We start from the raw sequence: 18,517 nt of genomic DNA, 5'->3' as shown, positions 1-18,517 counted from the left end.
CGGTTATCTAATATTTTATTTCAATCTATATTATGAAGAATATGGTTTCTTTTATGAATAACTACAGTTGAGATGTTTGTGAAGCATATACATTTATAGACATTGGTATTTACAAAAGAAATGTATATGCTACAACCATAATATATTAAGTTGCTCAAAATTCATTGTATGAAGATGCAATTATGCGTGAAGGATTTCCCTAATAATATGTTTGTTGGTCTCATTTGGGAAGGATGTGGAGCCATTGAATGCATTACTTACTTTATTAGGCATAGGTGTGACATTTTATGCAGGTAACTATTTAGAATATGTTTAAACCACACAAAAATTGGTTAGTGGATCAATTTGATTTCCATTTCCCTAAATATTTTTCATGTATGCTAGTATATCTTCAATGATATATGATCATGCAATTTAAAACTCAAACTAGCATATTGTAGTAAATGCATGGCACATATAAAATGTGCAGGTAAACTTCTCTAACTTTGAATATTAATATATAGCAAAGTTTTCGACATGGTCGAGTGATAATGCACGGTAACCGAGAATTTTTACGAAAAACTTTTTCATAATCACATAACTTTAGAATTTTTTTAACATCTTATATGCTTGATATCAAATATAAATGGAAAATACTGTTAATTGTGCCTATTTATGTTGAAAACGTCTTTAAATTTGATCGAAGTTCTTCTAAGAATAGAGTTCATAATTTTATATATGTTTATATTCCCTTGCAAAAACATATAATATACGCAGCTGTTTAAACAATAGTTAGTTCTAGAAATCCATATTGACTAATGTCTTAGAAATTTGATTGTTAAATAGTATAAAAAAGAGTATAAGATATAGTCCTTGATAAAATGGTCAATTAAAAATGAATACCTTATGAAAACTTGATAAAAACATACCAGCATGATCAAACATCCAACAACAGTATTATCCTTTGGTTACCTAAGAAAAATAAGACAAATTAGAAGGCATATAAGAGCTTAACACGATTCATGTGATGTGAGATAAAAAAAAGGATTGAGGGAATCAAGCGCTGGTTACGGAATTAGGTGTGGCCTATTTCCATGAAAACAAAACTAAGTTCCCCATGCCCGAATTCAAAAACTGATTGTAGTACTGACAAATACATATTAAGTACGTAGATGAGTTTAGAACCATCTTCTAATGATGTGATAATTAATCAATGCACATCCCTGAAACAGTCCGAGTGAGCCATATGTTGTGTTCTACGTACATAGAGTCCAGAAAAAATAATTTAATTATTTACACATGAAATATATGCATGCACTTTAGTCCAGAAGCAAACACAAATCAAAAGAAACATAATGTCTTTTACTTCAAATATGAAAGACTGGTACAATAGAACAAACCTCCTGTTGGCCAAGCACTCACATGATTGAAGGTATCTATTACTCTGATCTCAATAAACTCCCAAATTTGAATCTAGCCACTACCATGCAGATTGCATGCATTAAACTGAAGCATGTATAAATCTTCAGGAATAAAACGATCATCACTCGTAGTCTTGTAGACGATAACAATCCACCGAGAACACGCTCGCACTCATTGAATTGACCATGTTCTTCCAAAAACTGATTGTGATAGTCAGAAAAAAGATATCTAGCTAGTACGTAGATGAGGTTAGAGCCATCTCCTAATGATGTGATAATTAATCAACGCACATCCCCGAAACAGTCCCGGTGAGCCATCTGTTGTGTTTTACGTACATAGAAGTCAGAAGAAAATAATGAAGTTATTTACACATGATATATATGCATGCACTCTAGTCTAGAAGCAAGGAAAAATCAAAAGAAACAGAATGTGTTTTACTTCAAATATGAAAGACTGGTACAATAGAACAAACCTCCTGTTGGCCAAGCACTCACATGATTGAAGGTATCTATTACTCTGATCTCAATAAACTCCCAAATTTGAATCTAGCCACTGCCATGCAGATTGCATGCATTGAACTGAAGCATGTATAAATCTTCAGGAATAAAACGATCATCGCTCGTAGTCTTGTAGACGATAACAATCTATCGAGAACACGCTCGCACTCATTGAATTGACCAAGTTCTTCCAAAAACTGATTGTGATAGTAAGAAAAAAGATATCTAGCTAGTACGTAGATGAGGTTAGATCCATCTCCTAATGATGTGATAATTAATCAATGCACATCCCCGAAACAGTCCCAGTGAGCCATCTGTTGTGCTTTACGTACATAGAAGTGAGAAGAAAATAATGAAGTTATTTACACATGATATATATGCATGCACTCTAGTCTAGAAGCAAGAACAAATCAAAAGAAACATAGTGTGTTGTACTTCAAGTATGAAAGCCTGGTGCAATAGAACAAACCTCCTGTTGGCCAAGCACTCACATGATTGAGGGTATCTATTACCCAGATCTCAATAAACTTCAAAATTTCAAAATGTAGCCACTGCCATGCAGATTGCATTTGCATGCATATAACTGAAGCATCTATAAATCTTCAGGAATAAGAAAACGGTCGCTCATAGTCTCGTAGCTAGATTATCAGAATCCACCGAGAACACGCTCGCAGTCGTTGAATCGGCCAAGTTCTTCCCTGCCGTACTATGAAATATGTGCATGTACAGGCTAGCTAGATTCAACCAAGCATGTAACGTCAGAAGTCTCTATGGCAAAGTACTGTGTCCTCGTGTGCGTCTGTTTTGCGATACTGATCTAAGGGATTTGCATTGTATACCTAAGTCTTCCAGCGGAATAGATCGAGCAGCTTGCTAGCTTCTGTACATGCATGTATTTTAGATATAGTTTCATCTGACTGGCAACACCAATCCGCTGGGCCTCTATGCCTCATGCATGCGTATCTTGGTGAAGCACTCGGCTGCGTTGTCGAGTCTCGGCTGCGCCAATATAGGGCGACTGCTTTGGACTGCACACAAATAGATCGAGCAGCTTGCTACCTCTTCTGTACATACGTGTATTTTGCATATAGTTTCATCTAGCTCGCAACACCAATTAGTTGGGCCTCAATGCCTCATACGTGCATATCTTGGTGAAGCACTCGGCTGTGTCGTCGAGGCTGGGATGGCGCCAATATTGGGCGACTGCTTTGGACATACCTGCGTATCTCGGTGAAGCACTGGGCTGCGTCATCGAGTCTGGGACTGCGCCAATATTGGGCGACTACTTTGGACTGCGCACAAATAGATTGAGCAGCTTGCTAGCTTATGTACATATGTGTATCTTGCATATAGTTTCATCTAACTCGCAACACCAATCGGTTGGGCCTCAATGCCTCATACGTGCCTATCTCGGTGAAGCACTCGGATGAGTCGTCGAGGCTGGGATTGCGCCAATATTGGGCGACTGCTTTGGACTGTGCACGATAACATTGGTAATCAAAAATCAAAGTGGCGGACCTTATCAATCATGCGGAGGCGGGCATTGAGGGCAGGCATGAATGAGCTAGGGTTCGGTTGCGTGTCTACATGGGTACTCCAAGAGGAAAATCCTTTGGCAACGGCAGCCCTAGCCTCGGTTTTCTTTAATTTATTGATTATTCATGGACGACCTGAACATGATGCATAGGAATAAGCTTTTTGAGCATACCTGATCCACGACCCAATCTTCTTGCATCAAACAATGGAACTTTTTGTATGGGAGAACAGAGAGATGATGGTAATGGAATTATTTTCAATGATAGAAGGGAGCGACAGTTTCCTACCACAGTCCACAAGATTTGCTTTGGAAGCAGAAGAGGCAGAGATTCGCCGCCTGTCGTGTTGTACATGTATTTTGATTGGCTGATTGAGATAGAAGGCTTGGGGCAGCTGATTGGCTGATTGAGATAGAAGGCTTGGGGCAGCCATGGCGGTGACGTACATGGGCGTGAGAAGCAAAGCCTGACTTGATCGACCGAAGGCTTGGGCGGCCATGGCGTGGCCGCATACATGGGACGTGAGGAGAGATATTGGGACGTGAGGGGAGATATTGGAAGTGTTTTCTTTATTTTGCTAACCTAGAGGAGATATTTGGAGAGGGGAGTCGTGAGAGATTGTGAGATATTTGGAGATGGGAGTCTGTAACACGCCGAGGATCATGCTACACTAAACCACCATGATGATGTTAAGCTACTGTGAATTTCAATGATAATCATGTTGGGATAATATCTCATTTCAAATTCCTCTCTGAAAACAATTCAAAGTCACAATGCAAAATGAGTTTGCTCAAAACTTGCTAGAAAAATGTCCGTCATTTGACAAATATTCCATAACATTTATTCGTTAAGGAACACAACATCCCTTTTGTGCAAAGATGAGCTTTGGCAATTATAACCACATCATTTAAGCATTTTTTTAAATGCTATCCTCTTTATGAAAAATCCAAATGAACTCCAAAATTGCACAAACTTTTTGTGACACTGCAGAATATTTCATAGTATTTTTGTGGCCAAGCTCCACTTTTACGCAAGGTCATTTGGTGGCTTGAATTATTGCAAAATTGTTGCTGTAAAATAAAACAGGAACAGAAAATACAAAGTCTTTTAAAAGGAAAATAAAAGAGACCCCCCCCCCCTCGCGCTAGGCCTCAGCCCAGCTGGCCATCCAGCCAGGCCGGCCCAACCCTGCACTCCCTCGGTCGCCTTTCTTCGCCACTGCTCACGCGACCGGGCGCCTGCGACCGAGCAGTCCCTGCCGGACCAGCTCGTCGGCGTCACCGCGGAGGCGATAAGGATGCCGCCCCCCTGCGGCGCCTCGGTCCCCTCCCCCACTTGCCCCCTCGCTCCCCACTCCGTCCTCCACTCTCCCTCTCCCCAGATCCCTTTCTCCCCTGCGCCCACCCGACGCGGCCGCTGCTACCGCCTCGCCGTGACCATGGCCGACGACCTCCCCAAGCCAAGCGAAGACGTCGAGGAGCATCGTCGGCATCTCCTGCGTCTACTACGGCCAGCAGCGCGAGCTGGGAGGCGTTGCTGCCCCGGATCCTCGTCTTCTTCTTCCTTCGACAGCCGCCGCTTCTCCGTCAATTCCGGCTACCTCGCGCCCTCCTCGAGCCTGCTGCCCTCCCCTACAGGCGCCCAGTGAGCTCCGCCTTCCTCTCCCTCTCTCCCCGTGCTCTTCCCCGCGCCGTAGCTAGCTCGCCCGCAAGCCGAGCTCCGCCGTCCGCCATTACCGTCGTAGGGCTCGCTACCGAGCTCCTCCGCTCGAGCTAGTAGCTCTGACGAGGTCCTGGAGCGCCATAGACCTCGCCTAGCCCTTTACTTCGCTCGCACGCACTCTGTAGCGCCGATCCCGAACTCCGTCTGAACGCGCCGCCCGCCGCCGTCGATGTAGCGCTCCACTCCGGCCGAGTTAGACCACGGGTCCGCCGTAGATCGATGCGGCGTCGGACGCCCGATCGAACGCACTAGGCCACACCCCCTCTCGCGCCCTGCGCGCGAATTCCGGCTAACTCCGGCGCGGATCCGCCACGGATGGCCTCGCCGGCGTTGCTCCGGCGCTGGTGCTGACCTGGCACCGGCAGGGCCCGCCTCTGGGTCGCTGCCTGTGGGCCCCCTGGACCCAGTTGACCATGTTGACCGTGGTCAACTATGCTGACTGGGCACTCGGTGCCACTGACGTGCGGGTCCCACTTCTTAATCCTCTAATTAAAACATTTTAATAATTAAAACTAATTAGTTTAGTTAATTGGACACTCACAGGTGGGACCAGTAGTTTTACTAACTAAATTTAGATTAGTTTGAGCTCTGTTTAACCCACTGTCTATGATAGAGGGGTCCCCATGTCAGTTTGACCAGTCAACCGGACAGTTGACTGCTGAAGTCACTCATACGTCATGCTGACATCATATTCCTTTTCTGTTAATTTAAATAATTTCCGAATATTAATAAAACTTTAAAAATTCATAGAAAATAAACCGTAACTCGGATGAATATGTTTTCTATATGTAAGTTGCTCAGAAAAATCCAACGAATCCGAATACGTGATCCGTTCATCTGTCACATGCCCCTAGCATGCTGAACATGGAACTTTCCCCCTCTTTTACTTTGTTCGGAATCCACCTAACGTCGGCAATTCACCCTCGGATGTTTCCCCCCTTCGTCTGCAACGTGTAGTACCGCGTTAGAGCACACTTAGCGCTACGTATCGTCATGTCATGCTTCGTGTTACCTCTACAGTGACCCCCACCTTATCTGATTATCCTAAACTGCTTAGTATAGGTTGGTTAGTAATCCATCAGTGACCCCCACCTTGTCCTTGTTGCCCCTGCTTCATCATTGAAGACCCGATCAACGGGACTGAAGACCAGGCCCCGGCACCGCACATCACTTTCCCCTTAGTTGTTCGACACTGCTGGGTTACTATCGAGTGCCGAGGGTGAGACCTCTACAGCACTTCTGATGTTAACCCTGTAGTGTAGCTATTCGGTCATGGTCATCGAGGGTGATTCCACCTTAACCACTTCCGATATGACTATGTCGTGCAACCCCTCAAGTGTGAACCTCGGGGGTGATTCCTCTTACGTTCACCTTGATGATTACATTGAGTGGAATTCTCCGGGGGTGATTCCTCGGGTTTTCCCCTTGATGTTTAAACACACAGTTACTATGGTTACTATGACTTTACACCGAACCATGTTACTAAAGACGGGTCGACCCTGAGGGGTGCCCGCGCGAGCATAATTGCGAGTGATGAGGAGTCGGGTTGACCTGGAAGGTGCCCGTGAGATAATTACGAGGCGTGGCCGGGCATTCTTAGCCCTTGCCGCAAGTCCTCGAGACGGGGCAACGGGGTCACATCTTTCGTGAGTCTCTGCTTGTTACCGCGCGTTCCTAATCCACTATGATTTGGATATTTGATCCGAGGGGCCTCTGGCCTGATAGCACTAACCATCACGTGGGCATAGTATGGGCGTTCTGCGTCGTATGCATCAGCCGAAGCTTAATAGACGTCAGCGACTGAGCGGCGCGCGCCGGGTTGGACTGGTAAGCACCTACCTTTTTAAGGAGGTAGCTAGGTCTGCTCACCGGCCGCGTTCGCAATGTGCAGGAGTTTCCGGGGAGATGGCCCATGACCCCTGGGGGCATAGGTTTAGTCCGGCGTGCTGGCCTCTCTATTAAGCCTAGGTTGGGTTGCGGCGTATTGTTTGGCCGAGGCCGGGCATGACCCTGGAAAGTGTGTCCGACCGGAGTTAAGCGAGCGTGGTGGGTAAGTTGGTGTACCCCTGCAGGGAAGAAAACATCTATCGATAGCCTGTCCTACGGTAACGGACACTTGGAGTTGTATCCCGATCGATACAACTAGAACTGGTTACTCATGATGAGAAATGGATTGAGATGAGAAATGGATGGTGATGAGAAATGGATTGAGATGAGAAATGGATTGAGATGAGAAATGGATGGTGATGAGAATTGGATTGTGATGATGATTGGATAGTACGGCTCTGGGATTTCTTTCTCGCAGGGAGTCGAGAAAGGATCTCTGGCCGAGGTTGATAACGCTACTACTACTTTACTTTATGCTACTCTACTCTCTCCTGTTTGCTGCAAGAGGGTGGTTTCCAGAAGACGCTAGTCTTCGATAGGACTAGGCCTTCTCTCTATTCTGGCATTTCTGCAGTCCAGTCCACATATACAACCTTTCTTTGATAATGTTGCATATGTAGTGTAGATCCTTGCTTGCGAGTACTTTGGATGAGTATTCACGGTTGCTTTGCTACCCCTTCCCCCCTTCTTTCTTCTTTCTAGTTGTTGCAACCATCTCAGATGGTGGAGTCCAGGAGCCAGATGCCACCTTTGACGACTGCTACTACACCGAGGGCATCTACTACCACGTGACGGAGACCGCCAATGACCAGGAGTAGTTAGGGGGCTCCCAGGCAGGAGGCCTTGCCTTTTCGATCGTAGATGCTTTTGTGCTAGCCTTCTTAAGGCAAACTTGTCTAACTCATGCCTGTACTCAGATATTGTTGCTTCCGCTGACTCTTGTGTATTCGAGCTTATGTATCCGAGCCCTCGAGGCCCCTGGCTTGTACTATAAAGCTTGTTTTATTTTAACTTGTGTCTAGAGTTGTGTTGTGATATCTTCCCGTGAGTCCTTGATCTTGATCGTACACATTTGCGTGTATGATTAGTGTACGATTGAATCGAGGGCGTCACAAGTTGGTATCAGAGCCGACTGCCTGTAGGTAGCCCCCTTTCCAACTCCTTGGCCGAAGTTGAGTCTAGTCACTGAAAAACTTTTACTAACATTGGTTGTGTGTCTTACGGGCCCACTTCGCCAATTGGGTGGTATTAGGATCTTTTATTCCTCGTCTATATTCTGGGATTCTGATCTCTCTTCCATTCAGGTTAAACAATTTTGCTAACTCTGACATTAGGTTCTCGTACCCACTTCCTCCCGGAGAGCCCCGACATTACCGATGATCGCCTGCTTCACCATAAGACTTCGAAGTTACTCTCCGATGTTCTCTCGAGACTTGTACCATTGCTTTTTGAAATTCCCTTCCATCGATAAATCCCTAGGGATAGCTACATACACCCGTCGTTAATACATCATTTTTCTAGTTGCTCTTGTTATTACAAGATGCATTGAAATACACTCTGATGTTTCGAGAATCCATTGTGCCTGCTGCCTTGCAGCTCCTTTTCCATATGAATACATCTAAGGATAATTCCTCACACTTATCGAGGATTTGTTCATTCCTAGTTGATCAAGTGATTCACAAGATGCTTTGAAATACTTATCCGATCTTCCAAGAATCCTCTTCAAACTATTGCTCTGCAAATACTTGCCTGCTTGCATTATGGATGCTTTCCATATGTGTAGCAATATTCATTAGTATCCTTTGACACCATCATTTTGATCCTATCAATTCAACATGTGTGTGAAAGCACGCAATCATCACTTGATCCTTCTAAATTATCTTTCTGGCTCAGACGTCATTTCGAACATGAGCTGGTTCTTGACCAATCTATTTGTCGTCAATTGTGCCCCTGGGTCTATTCTACTTATCCATCCTTGATCAGAGCGTCTGCTTCTGATCCTTCATTTTGGAAATCATAATTCCTTTGTTATTTAAGCATCGAATTATTCAGATGTTCTATAACCCGATGCTTTTGCATTCTTTCTTCCTTTGATTGAGTACCGATACTCACATCAGCTCCATTTTGGACCGGCAGGCCCATTGTCGGGTTATTATCCGATAGTATCCTTCACATTCAAAATTCTTGTGAGTTATTCCCATGATACATAATGTCTTTGACAATTTGTACCCTCTGCTTTTGTCAACCATGCTCTTCTTCGAACCTGTGTTAATTGATCCTAAAGTTCATGGTATATGTCATAAGATGCCCCGATGGGTTGGACCTATGCCTTCCTTAATGTGTGAACCCGAAAGGTTTCATGGGTCATACTCCTCTGGTAATTCACCATGTAGGTTTTTGACACTGAAATCATTTTTAGAGCAGTGAATGAAAGGTTATGCATTGAAGAAGTGGGAGTCGACCTTGAACTTTGTGTTCATGCCCATAGACACGATGTAGATCTTATCATGGAAGCTTCTCGTGAAAATAATTACCCCCCTTGGTATAAGTTCATCTTATTTTTGAGGTTTGGTTTTCTGTAATTGTGGTTCCGGCCATATTGATATTCTTTGATTCCTTTTCTCGAACAAGTTAAAATACTTGTCTTCTGCAGATAATTTCATCTGTCCAACCTCTGTTTTGATCTACCTTGAGTATTGCCCCCTGTTATCTCGAGGATATTGTGTCTTTGCACTACCTCTTGTGAATTCTCATTGGAATGATACTCCCATCACATCATTCCTATCCTGATCGGCTATATCTTTATCAAGCAAATTTTTAACTGTGCTACCCGGTCCTTCTTCTCGAAGCAACTTCCGACGAAGAGCTAAGCTTACGTCGATCTTCCTCATCTTACCTTTTCACCTCAAACAACAAGCTTGAATTCGAGCTTGTGTCGCACCCGTGGTTCCAATAACCTTTCGCTTCATCATTCCTTTGACTGGATGTCATCGCCGATCGATTACATCTTCATGAAATCTCTCGACAAATGTGTCGTGATCATCATCAACATTCCGAGCTCTTCCAGGATATCAATCGAATTCATGATGAGAAATACCATCCTTGCCCCTCGATGATTGTGTTATCATCGACAACATTCTTGCCTCCGCAACACGAATTTGTTAATATAAATTTTGGGAATACATCCTTTTTGGCATGTCGATGGATTTTTGCTAAAACCATCGGCCACCTCCTCATCTTCCCTGATAAAATTGCATGAGGTGTTCAAGTAATTCCCGATGGATCCTTTGTGTTCCCAAAGTCCGGCCTTTATCTGATGACAATGTCAATGCTATCCAAAAGTATGACTGTGTTACCCCGAACATCATTAAGAACATTGGAGGCGCAATGCGAAATGTTTCTTGATCAATTATCCAAACACCGTTGTATGGGTAATATCATGATTGTTCCCTCGCCCCTTTATGTAAATGCTTTTGAATTTGCTATCATATCATGTATATCCTGCTCCGCTTCCCCTTGGGAAGGATATACTCCCAATTCTTGTGTATAAGCAACTTTTCCTTTCCATTGGTCTGGTTAAACTAATAACCACATTTTTCCTTTCCATTGTTTTGTTTAACCTTTCTTGTGATCTTTATGATCTAAGCAGTAATAGTTTCCTGCTTATGTAAACACCTCGGTGTAAAATTTGTCAGTAAGACCTTGTTATCATTGCTGTTGACATTTCGGTAACCACCGATGGACGAGAACTTCGCCTACTGGTCCGATTCTCTCCGTCCCTCGCCCTTGGTACCAATGTGTTGACAACATAACTGACAATCTATCATCTGACATGCCTTGCTATCGGCCCCCTTTCTACTTTTAACCCACATGGTGGGCTCATAACCCACAGTTCCACAGGATCGGAACTGACTCTCCTGTATATCCTTTTATTCCGAAGTATCATTTGCTCTTGGCTTTGTGTTTTGTCACGAGCCACCTTCCGAGATATGATCTATTCCCGATGCTCTGAACCCCCTTCTCACACTCTGTTCAGGTACCGATCGTTTGTCCATTCGCTTGAAACTTCCTATTGTACCTTCATATTTTGCTCTCGATGTTTTCTTAAGTTTCAACTCGAGAGATACTTCTGCCACATTCCCTGAATTGTTTACCAGATAATTAACCCTATAAGGGTCAGTTCTCCCGAAGTTATTCTTTACTTCACCACTTAAATCTCGGGACGAGATTTCTTGTAGTGGACGAGATTTGTAACACCCCGAGGATCATGCTACACTAAACCACCATGATGATGCTAAGCTACTATGAATTTCAATGATAATCATGTTGGGATAATATCTCATTTCAAATTCCTCTGTGAAAACAATTCAAAGTCACAATGCAAAATGAGTTTGCTCGAAACTTGCTAGAAAAATGTCCGTCATTTGACAAATATTCCATAACATTTATTTGTGAAGGAACACAACATCCCTCTTGTGCAAAGATGAGCTTTGGCAATTATAACCACATCATTTAAGCATTTTTTTAAATGCTATCCTCTTTATGAAAAATTCAAATGAACTCCAAAATTGCACAAACTTTTTGTGACACTGCAGAATATTTCATAGTATTTTTGTGGCCAAGCTCCACTTTTATGCAAGGTCATTTGGTGGCTTGAATTATTGCAAAACTATTGCTGTAAAATAAAACAGGAACAGAAAATACAAAGTCTTTTAAAAGGAAAATAAAAGAGACCCCCCCTCGCGCTAGGCCTCAGCCCAGCTGGCTATCTAGCCAGGCCGGCCCAACCCTGCACTCCCTCGGTCGCCTTTCTTCGCCACTGCTCACGCGACTGGGCGCCTGCGACCGAGCAGTCCCTGCCGAACTAGCTCGTCGGCGTCACCGCGGAGGCGATAAGGATGCCGCCCCCCTGCGGCGCCTCGGTCCCCTCCCCCACTTGCCCCCTCGCTCCCCATTCCGCCCTCCACTCTCCCTCTCCCCAGATCCTTTTCTCCCCTGCGCCCACCCGACGCGGCCGCTGCTACCGCCTCGCCGTGACCATGGCCGACGACCTCCCTGAGCCAAGCAAAGACGTCGAGGAGTATCGTCGGCATCTCCTGCGTCTACTACGGCCAGCAGCGTGAGCTGGGAGGCGTTGCCGCCCCGGATCCTCATCCTCTTCTTCCTTCGACAGCCGCCGCTTCTCCGTCAATTCCGGCTACCTCGCACCCTCCTCGAGCCCGCTGCCCTCCCCTACAGGCGCCCAGTGAGCTCCGCCTTCCCCTCCCTCTCTCCCCGTGCTCTTCCCCGCGCCGTAGCTAGCTCGCCCGCAAGCCGAGCTCCGCTGTCCGCCATTACCGTCGTAGGGCTCGCTACCGAGCTCCTCCGCTCGAGCTAGTAGCTCTGATGAGGTCTGGAGCGCCATAGACCTCGCCTAGCCCTTTACTTCGCTCGCACGCGCTCTGTAGTGCCGATCCCGAACTCTGTCTAAACGCGCTACCCGCCGTCGTCGATGTAGCGCTCCACTCCGGCCGAGTTAGCCCATGGGACCGCCGTAGATCGATGCGGCGTCGGACGCCCGATCGAACGCACTAGGCCACACCCCCTCTCGCACCCTGCGCGCGAATTCCGGCTAACTCTGGCGCGGATCCGCCGCGGATGGCCTCGCCGGCGTTGCTCCGGCGCTGGCGCTGACTTGGCAGCGGCAGGGCCCGCCTCTAGGTCGCTGCCTGTGGGCCCCCTGGACACAGTTGACCACGTTGACCGTGGTCAACTATGCTGACTGGGCACTCGGTGCCACTGACGTGCGGGTCCCACTTCTTAATCCTCTAATTAAAACATTTTAATAATTAAAACTAATTAGTTTAGTTAATTGGACACTAACAGGTGGGCCCAGTAGTTTTACTAACTAAATTTAGATTAGTTTGAGCTCTGTTTAACCCACTGTCTATGACAGGGGGGTCCCCATGTCAGTTTGACCAGTCAACCGGACAGTTGACTGCTGAAGTCACTCATACGTCATGCTGACATCATATTCCTTTTCTGTTAATTTAAATAATTTCCGAATATTAATAAAACTTTAAAAATTCATAGAAAATACACCGTAACTCGGATGAAAATGTTTTCTATATGTAAGTTGCTCAGAAAAATCCAACGAATCCGAATACGTGGTCCGTTCATCTGTCAGATGCCCCTAGCATGCTGAACATGGAACTTTCCCCCTCTTTTCCTTTGTCCCGAATCCACCTAACATCGGGAATTCACCCTCGGATGTTTCCCCCCTTCGTCTGCAACGTGTAGTACCGCGTTAGAGCACGCTTAGCGCTACGTATCGTCATGTCATGCTTAGTGTTACCTCTGTTTGCTATGTATTTACTGTTTCTTCCCCCTCTTCTCTTCGGTAGACCCCGAGGCCGCTGATGCCCCGGTGATCGACTACGTCGTCGACAACGACCCCTCCTTGCCAGAGCAACCAGGCAAGCCCCCCCTTTGATCATCCCGATATCGCCCATTCCATTCTCTCATGCTTTCATTAGATTTTGCTACTGTTATTGATTGCTCCTATTCTGATGCATAGACTGCTTTTGTATCTGCTGTTGTACCTTATCTGATTATCCTAAACTGCTTAGTATAGGTTGGTTAGTGATCCATCAGTGACCCCCACCTTGTCCTTGTTGCCCCTGCTTCATCATTGAAGACCCGATCAACGGGACTGAAGACCAGGCCCCGGCACCGCACATCACTTTCCCCTTAGTTGTTCGACACTGCTGGGTTACTATCGAGTGCCGAGGGTGAGACCTCTACAGCACTTCTGATGTTAACCCTGTAGTGTAGCTATTCGGTCGTGGTCATCGAGGGTGATTCCACCTTAACCACTTCCGATATGACTCTGTCGTGCAATCCCTCAAGTGTGAACCTCGGGGGTGATTCCTCTTACGTTCACCTTGATGATTACATTGAGTGGAATTCTCCGGGGGTGATTCCTCGGGTTTTCCCCTTGATGTTTAAACACACAGTTACTATGGTTACTATGACTTTACACTGAACCATGTTACTAAAGATGGGTCGACCCTGAGGGGTGCCCGCGCGAGCATAATTGCGAGTGATGAGGAGTCGGGTTGACCTGGAAGGTGCCCGTGAGATAATTACGAGGCGTGGCCGGGCATTCTTAGCCCTTGCCGCAAGTCCTCGAGACGGGGCAACGGGGTCACATCTTTCGTGAGTCTCTGCTTGTTACCGCGCGTTCCCAATCCACTACGATTTGGATATTTTATCTGAGGGGCCTCTGGCCTGATAGCACTAACCATCACGTGGGCATAGTATGGGCGTTCTGCGTCGTATGCATCAGCCGAAGCTTAATAGACGTCAGCGACTGAGCGGCGCGCGCCGGGTTGGACTGGTAAGCACCTACCTTTTTAAGGAGGTAGCTAGGTCTGCTCACCGGCCGCGTTCGCAACGTGCAGGAGTTTCCGGGGAGATGTCCCATGACCACTGGGGGCATAGGTTTAGTCCGGCGTGCTGACCTCTCTATTAAGCCTAGGTCGGGTTGCGGCGTATTGTTTGGCCGAGGCCGGGCATGACCCTGGAAAGTGTGTCCGGCCGGAGTTAAGCGAGCATGGTGGGTAAGTTGGTGCACCCCTGTAGGGAAGAAAACATCTATCGATAGCCTGTCCTACGGTAACGGACACTTGGAGTTGTATCTCGATCGATACAACTAGAACTGTATACTCATGATGAGAAATGGATTGAGATGAGAAATGGATGGTGATGAGAAATGGATTGAGATGAGAAATGGATTGAGATGAGAAATGGATGGTGATGAGAATTGGATTGTGATGATGATTGGATAGTACGGCTCTGGGATTTCTTTCTCGCAGGGAGTCGAGAAAGGATCTCTGGCCGAGGTTGATAACGCTACTACTACTTTACTTTATGCTACTCTACTCCCTCCTGTTTGCTGCAAGAGGGTGGTTTCCAGAAGATGCTAGTCTTCGATAGGACTAGGCCTTCTCTCTATTCTGGCATTTCTGCAGTCCAGTCCACATATACAACCTTTCTTTGATAATGTTGCATATGTAGTATAGATCCTTGCTTGCGAGTACTTTGGGTGAGTACTCACGGTTGCTTTGCTACCCCTTTCCCCCTTCTTTCTTCTTTCTAGTTGTTGCAACCATCTCAGATGGTGGAGTCCAGGAGCCAGATGCCACCTTTGACGACTGCTACTACACCGAGGGCATCTACTACCACGTGACGGAGACCGCCGATGACCAGGAGTAGTTAGGGGGCTCCCAGGCAGGAGGCCTTGCCTTTTCGATCATAGATGCTTTTGTTCTAGCCTTCTTAAGGCAAACTTGTCTAACTCATGCCTGTACTCAGATATTGTTGCTTCCGCTGACTCTTGTGTATTCGAGCTTATGTATCCGAGCCCTCGAGGCCCCTGGCTTGTATTATAAAGCTTGTTTTATTTTAACTTGTGTCTAGAGTTGTGTTGTGATATCTTCCCGTGAGTCCTTGATCTTGATCGTACACATTTGCGTGTATGATTAGTGTACGATTGAATCGAGGGCGTCACAGAGTCGTGAGAGATTGTGAGATATTTGGAGATGGGAGTCGTGAGAGATTGGGAGAGAGGAGTAGAACGCATGTTTATTTTTTTATTAAGGTGGAAACTGGTAGGATTGATCTAGGCCGTAATAATTTGGCCCCACCAGATTAACGGCCCCTAATTACTAATTAACGTGAGAATTTTTAGGGAGTCAGCAATTAGTATAGGTATAGATAGATTGCAAGCGTCCGCAACTACAACAAAAGTATTAAGGTAAATCTAACCATAGCATGAAACATATGGATCCAAATCAACGTCTTACGAAGCAACGCATAAACTAGGGTTTAAGCTTCTGTCACTCTAGCAACCCATCATCTACTTATTAATTCCCAATACCTTCCTCTAGGCCCAAATAATGGTGAAGTGTTATGTAGTAGACATTCACATAACACCACTAGAGGCTAGACAACATACATCTTATCAAAATATCAAACGAATACCAAATTCACATGACTACTAATAGCAAGACTTCTCCCTTGTCCTCAGGAACAAACGTAACTACTCACAAAGCATATTCATGTTCATAATCAGAGGGATAATAATATGCATATAGGATCTCAACATATGATCTTCCACCAATTAAACCAACTAGCATCAACTACAAGGAGTAATCAACACTACTAGCAACCTACTAGCACCAATCCCGGGCTTTGAGACAAGAATTGGATACAAGAGATGAACTAGGGTTTGGAGATGAGATGGTGCTGGTGAAGATGTTGATGGAGATTGCCCTCTCTCGATGAGAGGAGCGTTGGTGATGACGATGGTGATGATTTCCCCCTCCCGGAGGGAAGTATCCCCGGCAGAACAGCTCTGCCGGAGCTCTAGATTGGATCTGCCAAGGTTCCGCCTCGTGGCGGCGGAGTCTCGTTCCGAAAAGTTCCTTCTTATTTTTTCTCATCGAAAGACTTCATATAGGAGAAGATGGACGTCGGAGAGCCACCAGGGGGCCCATGAGGTAGGGAGCGCGCCCCCACCCTCGTGAGCAGGGTGTGGGCCCCCTGGCCTTCATCTTTGGCGAGGATTTTTCTTCATTTGTTTTAAGATGTTCCGTGGAGTTTCAGAACTTTTGGAGTTGCGCAGAATAGGTCTCTAATATTTGCTCCTTTTCCAGCCCAGAATTCTAGCTGCCAGCATTCTCCCTCCTTATGTAAACCTTGTAAAATAAGAGAGAATAGCCATAAGTATTGTGACATAAAGTGAAATAACAGTCCATAATGCAATAAATATTGATATAAAAGCATGATGCAAAATGGACGTATCACCCTTCATTATTGACCAAGTTCTGACCGGTGGAGCGTACCGTCTGCGGGATGCATCGGATAATCGAATCGAGCCAAACCCATGGAACGCAGCCAGACTCCGAAGATTCTACGCCTAGCGCCGGACTATATGTTCGTCTCCTCACCCCCGTCAATTTTTTGCATATCTGTCTTTTCTCTCTTCCTCTCCTTTTTTCTAATCCCGGCCCTAAAAGGCTAAACTTGTGTCTTGATTGCACAATCGCACCGCGCTTGCCGCGCTCATTATACATGGGGGCTTCTTACACAGAAGCTTAATATAATTATTTTCTAGGCTTTATGTCCCGCACTTGTCTTTTCAAGCACTTATGAACCCTACGCCTGGTTTCCATGCATACCCCAGTTTTTATATAATCGAGCAGGTATTCTGATACACTCCGGACTATCTGGTCCAGAGGTCGAAGCGAAAAGGTCCGCCATGACAAATGATTTACAATCCGGCTAGGGACATTACATATGTCACTTGAAGTACACAGTCACTAAGACTAATTCAATTCTTCTTCTATACCATCCAAAAGGTTGTCTAGCCTACAATCCTATTGTGAATACTTTGCGGCTAATTCTACTTGATCATACACTAAACTGACGGTGATCTCCTTCCCATCAGGCCCCACAGGTCCGACCTCGGCCATGTGGTTTGGGTCCGCTTTGGTGTATCGCGTCTTCACCATAGCCCAGGCTTCCCTCGCACCTTGTCGGCAAGCTAATATCTTCCATAATCGGAAGCGCCGCCGTGCTCCCTCGAGCTTCTCAACAAGCTCTCACATGCCTCCTGGTCGGGATGCGGATGGCCACAAGGCTTGGGCAACACCCTGCATCACCTGCCAAACTTGCTCGTGCAGTTGTGAGAGCTCTGGTAGAAGATCACCCGAAGACCCGGGCATCTCTTCTGCGGGACGACCCGTCAGCATACCCGCAAACACAACTCTATTAGTCGGCTTCGTCGCCGAACTCCTTTAAAACTTCGTTCAAGCACTTACGAAAAATGCCGCGCCGAAGCCGCTTATTCTCCTTTACTGAGTCCGCCAGCTGGTCCCGGACATCTTTCAGTTCCTCGCCCAGCCGGGTATTGGTGTTTGGAGATTGTTTTTCTCCTGCCTGACTCGCGTAAGAACGCGCTCACCAGCACTTAGCTGTCGATCAGTACATGCCGCATTCACCACTACGGCTTCCGGACTCACTCCAGGGTCATCTGCAACATTTATTGTTAGATTTGCATACATGCCGCATACTACCTAGTACCTGTCTTCTTTGCAAGGGAAATAGGTGTTACTAGAGGGACCCTTCTCGGACTCCCTCAATGTGGCAACAGCGGCCCCTAGCCGGGCCTTGTACTCTTCCAGCTCTTGAGACAATTGGGAATTCTTCTCCGTAAGAACCTACTCAAATAAATGATCCTTAAATCAGTTGTGTCAACTGTTTCAAGTCTCAGGGGCTACTAATCCATATAATCGTCAGATTTACATACCTGTATATCCCTTACATACTGATCTGTGGCTCTGTCTAGACCATTTTGAGCAGCACGGATGTACGCATCTCCAAAATTGAAGGCATCAAATGCCTCTGGTGAGAAACAAGCGTCACGGACTA

Source organism: Triticum aestivum, chromosome 7A, assembly GCF_018294505.1.
Source record: "Triticum aestivum cultivar Chinese Spring chromosome 7A, IWGSC CS RefSeq v2.1, whole genome shotgun sequence".
Lineage (NCBI taxonomy): Eukaryota > Viridiplantae > Streptophyta > Magnoliopsida > Poales > Poaceae > Triticum > Triticum aestivum.
This window is presented reverse-complemented; position numbering follows the sequence as displayed.